At 50.7% G+C, this 11,407-nt stretch overlaps 1 long non-coding RNA gene across 2 annotated transcripts; it reads left to right on the forward strand.

The window, feature by feature from the left end:
* The first annotated feature begins 1,230 nt into the window (after window positions 1-1,230).
* LOC149124776 (uncharacterized) lies at window positions 1,231-10,771 on the forward strand. 2 transcript variants are annotated; one of them, XR_016213166.1, is made up of 3 exons: window positions 1,231-6,361; window positions 7,686-7,950; window positions 10,397-10,771. It is a non-coding gene; the product is annotated as an uncharacterized LOC149124776 (long non-coding RNA). The 2 variants fall into 2 exon arrangements; XR_016213167.1 differs by having other exon boundaries at window positions 1,231-4,920.
* The last annotated feature ends 636 nt before the right edge of the window (window positions 10,772-11,407 follow it).

An 11,407-nucleotide genomic window follows, 5' to 3' on the forward strand; every position in this document is an offset into this window, starting at 1 on the left:
GGAGAGGTGGGTGTTCCACCTCACACGGGGGACAGAATTCACCTGTCCTCTGTGTTCAAGCCCTCAATGAAGTGGGTGAGTCCTGCCCACAATGGCAGGAATCACCCAGACTATGCATCAAATCTGTACTGGGTTGTGGGTTATGTTCAGGGAGATGGGGCTGCCAGAGAGAGCGAGGAGACTTCTGGGTGGTAACGGCCCTGTGGGAAAGCCCATTAAACTGTGCACTTAGCTGTGCACTTCTCTATGTCCACATTATGTTTCCATAGAAAGAAGAAATCCAGTAAACCTCTGTGCGTCACTGTGCTTTCCAAAGTGTGCACTAAAGATGCTAGGCTGGGAGCGCAAAGATCAGCCGGGTCTCCCATGAGGGGCGTAGCAGATGGGATATTCTCCATCAGCAGGAAACACGGAGGAATAGACAAGTTACAATCAAGCAGGCGCAGTCCTGTGATAAGAAATTAAAATGCTACAGGGGACAGTGGCCTTGACAAGGGCAGCCCGGGTGCAAGGGGTGCATCTTGCAGATGTTTACGGGGTGACGTGGAGAACAAGGAGACTGGGACTGCACGGGGAGCAGGGAGAACATATCCAGCCCAGGGAAAGGTTGTGAGAGGGGCCCAGTGAGGTCAGTAGGGCTGGGAGTCTGAGGACCGAGGCCCAAGTGGTCCAAGTGGACCGTGAGGGCTGTGTGAGCCTGCCTTGGAACGTGTGCCCTGTCTTGCATGAGATGGGCCACACTGAAGGGGAAATAGACAGAGAAATCATAATGTTTGCCTGTGAGGCGAAATTCAGGCTACAGTGTGCAAGAGGGCTTGGACATACGGCCCGTCAATGTGAGGGAAACCAGTCTGGGAGTTCAAGGTCCCAACCACCCCAGGTTGAAAGCATGGAGGCCTGGAATCCTCATGCAGCAGAGATGAGGAAAGGAGATGGGGTGACGTTATGGCACAGTGGGTTAAGCCGCCTGAGATGCTGGCATCCCATACAAGCACCGGTTCAAGTCCCAGGTGCTCCACTTCTGATCCAGCTCCCTGCTCATGGCCTGGGAAAGCAGCGGAGGAGGCCCGAGTGCTTGGGCCGCTGCATCCATGTGGGAGACCCAGATGGAATTCTGGTTCCTGGCTTCATGTAGGCCTTTGGAGAATGAACCAGTGGACGGAAGGTTTTCTCCCTCTCCCTCTCCCTCCTCCCTCTGCCTTTAAAATTAAATAAATAAAATAAATATTAAAGAAAGGAGACAGTCTTCAAAGGTATTTGCTACACCCAGTGAGAGGACTTGTGAATTGATTGGATAGGGTGGGCAGAGGACGTGGAAAATGTTGGATGTCCTGTAGTGGTTTCATGTCATTCATGAAATAGACCAATGTGCTGAAGCAACTCCAGGAATGATTTGGATGTTATAAAATGTTATTTGCCAACATTTTCGGAATCTGGTATTTGGGTTGTGTTTAGAGTATCTGCAGCTGTGGTCACACTCTTCCTGTTGATCACAATAAGCTGTCTGCACAGTAGTGTTCTCCGTTCCTTTGCCAAGGTAAAGCACGGGCTGAGCCGTCCTCCTGGGACCGAAGGGACGTCGATAAGCAGACATCAGTCTGATGGCTCAGAAGTTCCTTGTTTCCCATGGCTCCTGAAGGATGAGAGTCCCGTTCCCTTGTCAGTCATGGTCTCAGAGACGCTTCCAAGGGGCAAGGCTAGCATTCCAGCCCTCTCTCTGCCTGCAGTGCTCGGACTGACCGCTCACCAAAGTTTGACAGCGCGGGTGAGCGGGGCACAGCGGCTGGCACTGAGGATGTCCGCCTGGCCAGAGGGACCACCTGTCTGACTGATGCTCAGCTTTCTGTCCGGTCCTTCCCCCAGCCCCAAATGGTGTTCCTTAAACTTGAGGAAAGCACAGTGCAAACACAGATCGCACCAATCACAGAGCATCCACGCTGACTGAAATTACCATTAAAATGTTATTTGAATATTTGCAATGTAATCCATTTGACAGCTTCTTGTTCTTGTAATACCCGTGAAAGCAAATTTAAAAACTAAGCAAATCATAAAATTCAAGATGGCACTTGAGTTAATTTGACCATTGATGCTGTTTGGGGGAAATTAATTTGGTGCCACAACCGTGGAGTGGGTGAGTGAATTCTCCCACCGTGCATGCATTTATTTGGCCTCATTTATGTAAAACCTTGAGACAAGCAGTGCTGGTGTTTGGCCACCACTCCGTGCAGACTCATCATTTACCGTTAAGCTCACATCTGTTTATCTCCTCTAGTCCAGACACCATAAAACAGCACTTGTAGGCACCAGTGGAATTGTAACCACCAACCCCAGGACCAATATTACTGGAAATGCTTGGTTGTCAGGTGGTCAGTTAGAAGAGCTGAAACACATTTGCATTGCTGTTAAGGTAGATTCCGAAGATTGTTAACAAATGACCCAACTTAAAAATTATCCTTTTGAACTGCCAGGATTTCAGACAAGTGGGTCCTTAGACCAGACTGGCTTGAGAAAGACTGGATTAAGGTGAGAGGCAAGACTTAAAATCCAAATACGGGTTTTAAAGAGTAGCAATGTCATCTGTTCTCCCCCTAACTCAGAAGAGGCAGCAACCTCGAGTAAAAGGCAAGACAAAGTCCCTGGGCTTGTGTGAGGGGGTGAGGAAGAAGTGGGTATTTAAGGCTTTCATCATGATGAGCTCACGCCTTTGCAAGGCGCACAAGGCACCAGGAGGCAGAATCCGAAATGGTCACAGCCAGGACGAAGAACGGACTTGAAGCTGGTCTAAGGAAAAGGTCAGCTTGCTCGATTGGAAGTCGTGAATGACGCAGTCACCTGCTGCTCAGTTCAGCCTGGGTCGTGCGGAACTGAAGAGCTCAGGGAAGTAAAGGGTGCATCCTGGGAATGACGTCAGTCCCCTGGGGGATTGTTGGCCTCGCTAGGACAAACCACCTTTCAGAGACCTCGTGACTGGCGCTTTGGGCATGGGGCCATGACTGATTCTGTACACCCTCGACTTTCTCTGGTTTCAGTAGAAGCGTCTACTACCCTGCTACCCAATCCACAGATTGATTATCCCAGAAACGGCTCACCTGCCATGCAGTGACAGATTCGAGGCTGCCCAGCCTGGGGAGGATTTCAGCACTTGAAAATTGTTGGGAAACACAGTAGTTCCTTGAAAAATGATTACACTGGGACCCTTAACCCACAGATGTTGCTCCCTGACCCAGAGACGCGGTGCTGGCTGCATGGCCTTGGTGGATCTCAGCTTTGTTGCTGTGTTAGGACGCGGCATACAGAGTCACTGGCTCAACTTGTCTGTGTCATCGAATCGTAGAGAAAAGGGAATTCCCTCCAGTTTGCATCCGAAAGTTCTGCAATATTAATTTTAAACAGGAGAGAAACTGCTCTCCCTTTAGTTGCTCACTCGAGTCTCCCCTGTGCACAGGAGGAGCCTTTCGGCCGCAGTCCCAGGGCCTGCGTGCGGGTCTCCTCACTGACAGTCCCGGCTGTGCCTCATTCAGCTGCACCAAGAACAGGAAGTGCTCCTGAGTCTTATTTTTAGAATCCCGTTTCCATTATGTCTATCTTGCAAAGAGAATCCCTCGCTTTCTCCTCCTGCCATCCCCAGGAAAATAGCCTGCCGCTCAGACTTCAGGGGGAATTCATTTTTCTGTGTATTTAGCACAGTCCATCCCCCTGAGGGCGGGGAAGGGCGCAGCCAGGCCTCTCGAGAGCATACAAAAATCTCCACTCCTTTACAGCCAAATAAGGAGCGTGCTCTTTCAAGTTCCTGAAATAGTTCCTCCCCAAGAATCTGGCTGGGTGTTCTGTTTGGCTTTTTCTCTCTCTCGCCCCAGCTCCTCTGGGCTGGCTTCTGGTTGGCGGGCTGCTGGCTTTCCTACAGTCAGTTTGCAGGCAAGCAGAGCCAGTGTGGGCAGATCGTCTTGTCTTTGCGTGGCGAGGGCCCTAATTCCTGGGACTCAGGACCGCTCAGGCTGGGTGGCCGCTTTGGAGAGGCCGGAAGTCCCACGTGGATGGGCAAGCAAGCTCTGGATCCAGGGGCAGCTTCGACTTAGTGCCCCGAATAACCACACTTCGGAAGCCCTGGGATCTCCACCTCGTTAGGTTTTAGGAGTTTAGGGTTCTAAGCCATTCCTTCAAGCCGAGAAGATTTGATTTTAGCAGGGGACAGGATCCGGGGAGGTGAAGAGCGGGGCTTGGGCCTGCCCAGAGGCCAGGGGACTGACGCCAGGCTGCACTCCTCGGAGCAGCGGGCAGAATCCCTTCTGAGGCTGCTGTTGGGGAGGCGCAGGGCAGCCCAGGGACGCTGACAGGTGGGAGGCAGGTGGGGGTGGTTAGAGAGCCTCATCGTAGCAGTTAGAAATGTCCCGGGTGCACGGCTTTCCTGCGCAGTGAACATGTCACCACCCTTTAGACTGTCCATCTGCCCAGTTTCATCGGGCCTCGGGGGTCAGGCCCAGTGACCTGTGGGGTTCTACCAGCCCTCAGTGGCTCAGTGGGCCCTGACACAGCTGCCCCTCCGTCTCCACCTTCCGCGGGACGTGTCCTGCACAGCTGCCCCTTTGCTCAGGACCGCGCCATCTTATCACCGAGTTCTTACCCGACCTTCACTCACTGGTTTTCTGCGAATGACCCAAGAGGCACCAAGGACCTACCGAGTTCCTGTGGGATTTCCAAAATGCCAGATCCTGCTACTTGAATATGCGGCCACTTGCTGCAAAACCATGCCACTGATCCCCTGGCACCTGCTGTTTGGGAAGAAATTTTAGAAGACGAGTATCGGGACCCTTCTGGCGTCGAAGAAGACGACCACACAGTGAGGGCAGGGATGGAGGCAAAGGCGGAAAGCCACCTGCGTCTCGTGACCTGGGGACACCAGGCACAGCCCCTGGCTGCCAGGTGCGTACCTGCCCAAGGCCATTAAGAGATGTGTTTGCTCATCTGTCATTTAAAAGATCTGCCCCCTTGGGCTTGAACGTTGAGTTGTTAAGTCTGGGAAGTTGATTCAAGAGGTTTACGAGAGACGTGAGGCTAAATACGGTCTTGCACATTCATAGTAAATTCTCCGATGACAAGGGGCATTCGAAATCCAAACATTTGGCCGGCGCTGCGGCTCACTAGGCTAATCCTCTGCCTGAGGTGCTGGCACCGGATTCTGTCCCGGTTTCCCCTCTTCCAGGCCAGCTCTCTGCTGTGGCCAGGGAGTGCAGTGGAGGATGGCCCAAGTGCTTGGGCCCTGCACCCCATGGGGAGACCAGGAGAAGCACCTGGCTCTTGGCTTTGGATCAGCACAGCACGCCGGTCGTAGCGGCCATTTGGGGAGTGAACCAACAGAAGGAAGACCTTTCTGTCTGTCTCTCTCTCTCACTGTCCACTCTGCCTGTCAAATAAAAAAAAAATCCAAACACTTGCAGAGCATTATAATAAAATAGCTCATATAGCGCAAATCTAACTTCCGGCGGCTCATCTCTGAGTTGGCACAACTGGTGCTGGCTGTGAGAAGGGTGCTCTTTGGTAGCTGCTTCAGCGTCCTGTGGCTGCTCTTCTGCGGGACAGAGTCGGTGGCTTCAAATCACAGATTCACTGCCTCCGAGCCTGGGAGCAGGAAGTCCTGACTCCAGGGGTGAGCAGGACCACCCCCGCTCCAGGGACTCGAGGAGAGTGTCCCTCCTTTACCTGAGCCAGTGTTGGCGGCCACCGCGTGCCTTGGCTTGCGGCCACGTCACTCCAGTTTCAGCCTTGACAGTCGCATTGCCTTGTGCCCTTCTGCACACGTAGCCAGTCTCCCAAGACTGCCTCTTAGCAAGACCCAGGACGTGGCGTTTAATACAACCAAAACAATATCCCCATCTGAAAGTCCTTAACCTCACCTGTGAAGTGTTCTCCAGGACAGCTAGTTTTGGAAGGTTGCAGGAATCAGGGCCTGACGGTGGGGACGCTGCTGAGCCGATTACAAAGGCCTCTGTTCTTTCTGCTTCAGCCTCTCTTCCCAGAGTGGCGTTCTTTATGTGTGTGAAAAACCCAGGAACTGGCCAACAATTTTCTTTATCCTTGTAACACCTCGGTGGCACTTCTGTTAGACTCAGTCCTACGGGAAGCTGTTTAGTAAGCTGCTTTGCTAAAGCCTGGCAAATTCTGTTTACTCATCTAATTTAGTTTACTTATCTAGTTTAGTTTCCCAAGGTGGGCTTAGCTTCAGGTGCAGACAATATTGGCTTAAACAACATGGAAATGTTTCTTCTCCTGTAAGTCTCCAGGCCCAAGGAGGAGAGCTGGTTTGGTCCCTTTTGCTGCATGGAGTCTTCAGGAGCAGGTTCAGCGTGTGGCCTCTGTCTCCAAGGTCCACGGGGGTCCCTGGCTATGGAAGAAAGGAGCAAGGATGTAAAGGGAGCACTTGAGGGGCTTTGGGCAAAGCCGCTGGCACTCTCCCCGAGGGTGAAGTTTCGTGCCCCTCAGAGGAACCTGGTAGACACGAGCGTGTTTTCCCCAGGGCCAACAGGCCCCGGGTTCCTTTCTCTTACCCTTGATATCAGACCTGAGCCAAAACTTGGCCTGCACATGTCACCGGAGAAAAGGCCGCGGAAGCCGTGGGGTTCTTGTCTTCACGCAAGAAAGAGTTCTGGCATGAGACCGCGGAGTGATAAGGCTTTATTGGGGGTAGGGCAGCCGTCAGGACGGAGGGGACAGAGAGAGAGCCCCCAGGCGCTCGGTCCAGGAGAGTGAGGTTACGTGGTTGGATGGAGAGAACACACCTGGGCAGAGCAGAGGGCTGAGTGCACAGTCTATGACGGGTAAGATCCCCTGGGGGACAACCTAAGACAGTCACAGCTGCGTACGGAGACCACATGGAAACGGGGTCAACAATGGTATGGCCAAGAATCATGCCTCCCGTTGCTCAAAAATAAACGAAAAGGGGGAAATGTGGTGGAATGAGGCCATGCCAAGGTGGCCACTGGCAAGCGAGCGTCAGTTACTCAGGAATGGCTTTGAATCCCACCTGGCAACGGAGCCTGCCTGGCAACAGGCTGTGATTGGATGGCTTTGGAAACTGCCTGGCAACAGGCTGTGATTGGTTGGGGCATAGACCGCCCCTTGACCAGATTGGCTGGTCTTGGCTATATAAGCAGCTGTAGCAACTGAAATAAATGAGTCTGTGGGCTGCTCCCCTCTGACCTGCTCTCACCCGAGTCCCGGTGCCTGTGTGGTGACTCCGTGCCTCTTGCCCCCACCACGCTCCTCCTCTCAGAAACGAATCCACTGCAACATTGTTGAGAAATCAATGGCAACACCCCTCCCCCAGAACAAAGGATAGGGAGCCCTGGCGGAAGGGTTTGTTGGGTAAAAATACGAAAAATTCTTTTCCAAGTTTACCACTGAGGTGGTCAGACAGGGGAAGCCTTGCTGGCGTCAGCCGAGGGGCTTCTATCTATGGTGCCCCTTACAGGAAAGATGTGTATCAGGCCAGGTGGAAGGGGCGGGACCACCTGGCAGGTTCTCAGGGTGTGGCCAGGACATGAAATGCAGATGCTGGGCTGCTGTGGACGTCAGTTTCCTCGGGCCCTTCTCACACACATAGGCTAATTTCTAACTTCCTGCCTGTCACATACATACCTTGTTTGGCCTGCGCTGTTTGATTTTTGAAATTCCCTGTCCATTGATTTCAGGTAGAATATTGGACTGCTGGCTTTCCTTGAACATCTGACCGATCCAGCGACAGTGGGAAGGGGTCTCCAAGGACACAGTGGCAGGAGACGCAGCCTCCAGCCTGCAGGAGGTGGAGGCCCCCTCAGTCCCTCTTCTCGCCCCCCTCCAGCATCCTGGCTGCAGCTGGTTGGGGGTGCAGCTCCTGCTGTACACCTGCCCCAGGCAGTGCCTGTCTGGTTCCTTTACACCTTCGTGAACTTGGGGAAGTCACAGGAAGTTCTCAAGGTAAGATGAACAACCTTGCACACCGAAGCTGGTTTTTCTGGTTTTTTTTTCCTTAACATAAGTTGTTTAATATTTCTTTCACGAAGAGATATTTAGATTGCTTCCAGTTGTATTACATGCGTGCTCTTTGTATGTTTTCTGTAATTATGTATGTGCAGTCTGCATATCATGGCATGTCATGGAATCCAATTAGGTATCTGTGCGAAGAACCTAGGAGAGAACATGAAACGTAGTCGATGCTAATAAAAGAACATCCGGAGGGTCGGATCTCAGAGATGATGGCGCCTCTGACAGCGCTAGACGTCTGCGAGGAGTAGGCAGAGGTGAGCTGTTCTAAGCTGGACATGCTTTGCACTTGTCCACATCTCACAGCTGTGCTGTGTTATCTGTTCGATGGTGCCTCACGGCCACGGCCGGACAGAGGCAGTAAGAGGTAGAGCCCCTCTCTGAGCCGAGAAAGGGTGTCGATGCTGGTCGCGTCTTCAAGGCAGTGGCTGGCACCACACCTACTGGATTTAACGACATGTAAGACACCGTTGTGATCTCGCTAACTGGGATTTTCTGACAATTGTTGTGTGTGCCAAGGCAGGAACATAGCTGTGCTGCGTGCATTCTGTGTCAGTGAGGCAGATGCTCATTGATGGGAGAACGACCAGAAGCACCAAAACTTGCGGGAGAGGCATCAGTGGCTTGGAAGAAAATACCTGAACCTAAAAGGTGCTTTGTCTGTGACCCAGGTGGTGCCCTGGAGAAGTTGGGGCGCTGAGAACTCCAGGTCCAAGGGGCCGGCTTGCAAGAGAACGCTGGGTGAAAGACGGTTCAGAAAGTGAAGTGCGCTCAGGTGTTCCGCAGCCAGTTTATCGCACATTTTTATGTGCAAAAGTGATGTTGTGGCAGGCATCTATTTCTAGGCACACCTACAGGAGCCCGTTCGCTAAACATGGAAGATCCTCGTGGCCAGAAAGCACTGTGTGTGTGGTCAGTGCATTGTCTAGGTGGAATGGATCATCAGGAACACCTTACATCGCGGCACCTTAGACTGATGACATGTGCAGTCGACAAGTTACATTAGGGCTCTGGCGAAATTCTGACTGAGTTTCAGAGTAAAGGAGTGAGCTCCGCTTGCGTCACATGCCAGTCCCCTGTTCTGAAGGTGCTGGGGTCCCTTGATTGGCAGTCCTAATGGTATGTACTTTCACAAAGATGAGACATTAGCATCCTGTTACAAAAAGAAGGGGATGTGGGTATTGTGCAGTCAATGTGACTGGATAAAAATGTGCACTGTTTTGGTAATTAGAACACTAAGATCTATTGGAATAAAACAGGAGAGAGCTGAAGCAGTTCAAATCAAGCAACAGGTGGGACATTGGCGCTGTCCAGAATCTTCATCAATGCTTGATTTCAGCAAAGGGTTCCCAGCCAGGTGGGGGAAAGATACAGCTGTGAACTTGGTGTTTCCCTGCTTCTGGTCGAGGTGAGCCTCTGGTACACGTCAGAGGCTGTTTTCACTGCCTCTGATGTAGATGACCTGCTCAGTTCGCCTCTCTTCTGTGCGTTGATGCTTTGGGGTAGACGAGATGAGATACTCTGTTGGATGTTGTTACACACGGCCTTTTCAGTCCATCACTGGACCTTTAACTTGGTTCATAGGGTACTTTTCCATAGAAATGGTTGCTATCTGATATGGTCGAGCACACACGTAGCCCAGCCCAAGAAAGGAACATGGCTGAGCTGACAAAGCAGGTTCTCTTGAAAGCAGCCAGTGCCGTGAGTTCTGTGCAGCTGGAGGACACAGGCAGATCCTGCAGGCTCTGGGATAGGAACTACCCAGGCTGTGAAAGCGGCCTAGAGCCTGCAAGTGCCCGGAGGTCACAGAGCCTTCTTTCCCCCCTCACACCTGCTGATGAATGACGGCACACAGGAGACAGCCTCCCCTGGGTTCCTCTTGGTGTTTGGGATTCCACAGTTTCCGAGCACAGCGCGAATCAGCAGCTGCTGGTGTTAGATCAAGCAGCCCATGTGTGCCCAACACCCTGTCCAACACTGACGTTGTTCCACTATTCCCATGGGATCTTTGCAAAGAGTGGGGAGCAAGCACTTGAACTTGAGCCTTCCAGATTTCTGGATTTTTCTGTCTGGCCTAAACTTCTATCTCAGTGGTAGAGTGATGACTGTGCAAAGGCAATGTTAACTCCAAATGAGAGTTAGTCAGTATTTAAAAATACAGAGGAAGAAAACTTCTGTGTGCAGCTTTGGATATTAGTGGTCTTATTTCCTAAATCACACATATTTTGAGTCAGTACTTATATTTTGTGCAAGCATTTTTTGTAATTTATGAGTGTATAAATAAATGTTAATTCAGGTAAGAGAACTGTTAATTCCATAAAATAACTTAGAAACTCAGACTTCATCTTTGGGAAATCAAAATTCCGTCTTCACTCTGCAGGCTTTATGATCAGCACATGTTTGTGAGCAGGGCGCTAAGAACCCAAAAATGTTCTGAAGCCAAACACCTGGACGAGGCGGAGGGAGGGAGCCCAGGTATTCGCGGTGTCCACCTCGGCATGGATTTCCAGGATGTCCACGGTGAGCAAGTCCAAGGTCACCCAGTAATCCACTTCAGCACAGGTGATTACGACTGGGGTGTGCCACTGGAGACCACAAATACTTTTATTTCTTAAATGTAATTTATATCAACCTGTAGGTGTCAACAGAGTTACTCAAAGAGAAATACTTTTCCCAGTTCTAGGGAGAGGTTTGATTGTCCTCAGGCAAAGGAAATTAAATGAAAATACGCCCCGTATCCAGGGTCTTGCCTTTTGCTCTGCGACTGAGGTTTTGAACTCATCTGTGCAGTTGCTTGGCTCACTGCCCTTGCAGGCTTGCATTCTGGTTTACTGCTGGGAAAATTCAGTCCTTTCTCCCCTGGCGTCTGCAGTGTAGTTCTGCTAAGTGCCATTGAACTTGCCAGAAATAGACAACGTAAGCTGAGCCGCTGAGAGTGACTTTTAATATGTCCAGCAAATATTTCTAGAAGCTTTATAGGATGCCTCATAAAAATGTAAGCAAATAGACAAGGGTTCATGTTGACTCTCAGAGGTGATGTACAGTATTTGCGTTGTTAGACTGAGCCTAAAAATAAACTGCTTGTAGATGCAGAGCTTGAGATTACCTTTGAAGTCAACTTTGATTCCCAGTCAGAGTTTTTTTCCTTTCAATTCTATTGCAGATTCTTAAGCTAGTTAAATCACAGGATAGGATAATATCCAGTATTTCTTTTATTTATTTATTTATTTATTTTTGATACGGCAAGCTTCACAGTGTGACCTAGGAGGATACATTTTAAAAAGAGATAACACATTTTGGGGAAACATTTAAAAAAAACTTGTCCTCATGAAACAAAATAGTTCTGTTTCATCTATGTCTTCTGGAACATTCTAGAATGAGAGAAACATTG

This window comes from Oryctolagus cuniculus, chromosome 9 (assembly GCF_051225735.1).
Source record: "Oryctolagus cuniculus isolate XC-2025 breed Fujian yellow rabbit chromosome 9, ASM5122573v1, whole genome shotgun sequence".
NCBI lineage: Eukaryota > Metazoa > Chordata > Mammalia > Lagomorpha > Leporidae > Oryctolagus > Oryctolagus cuniculus.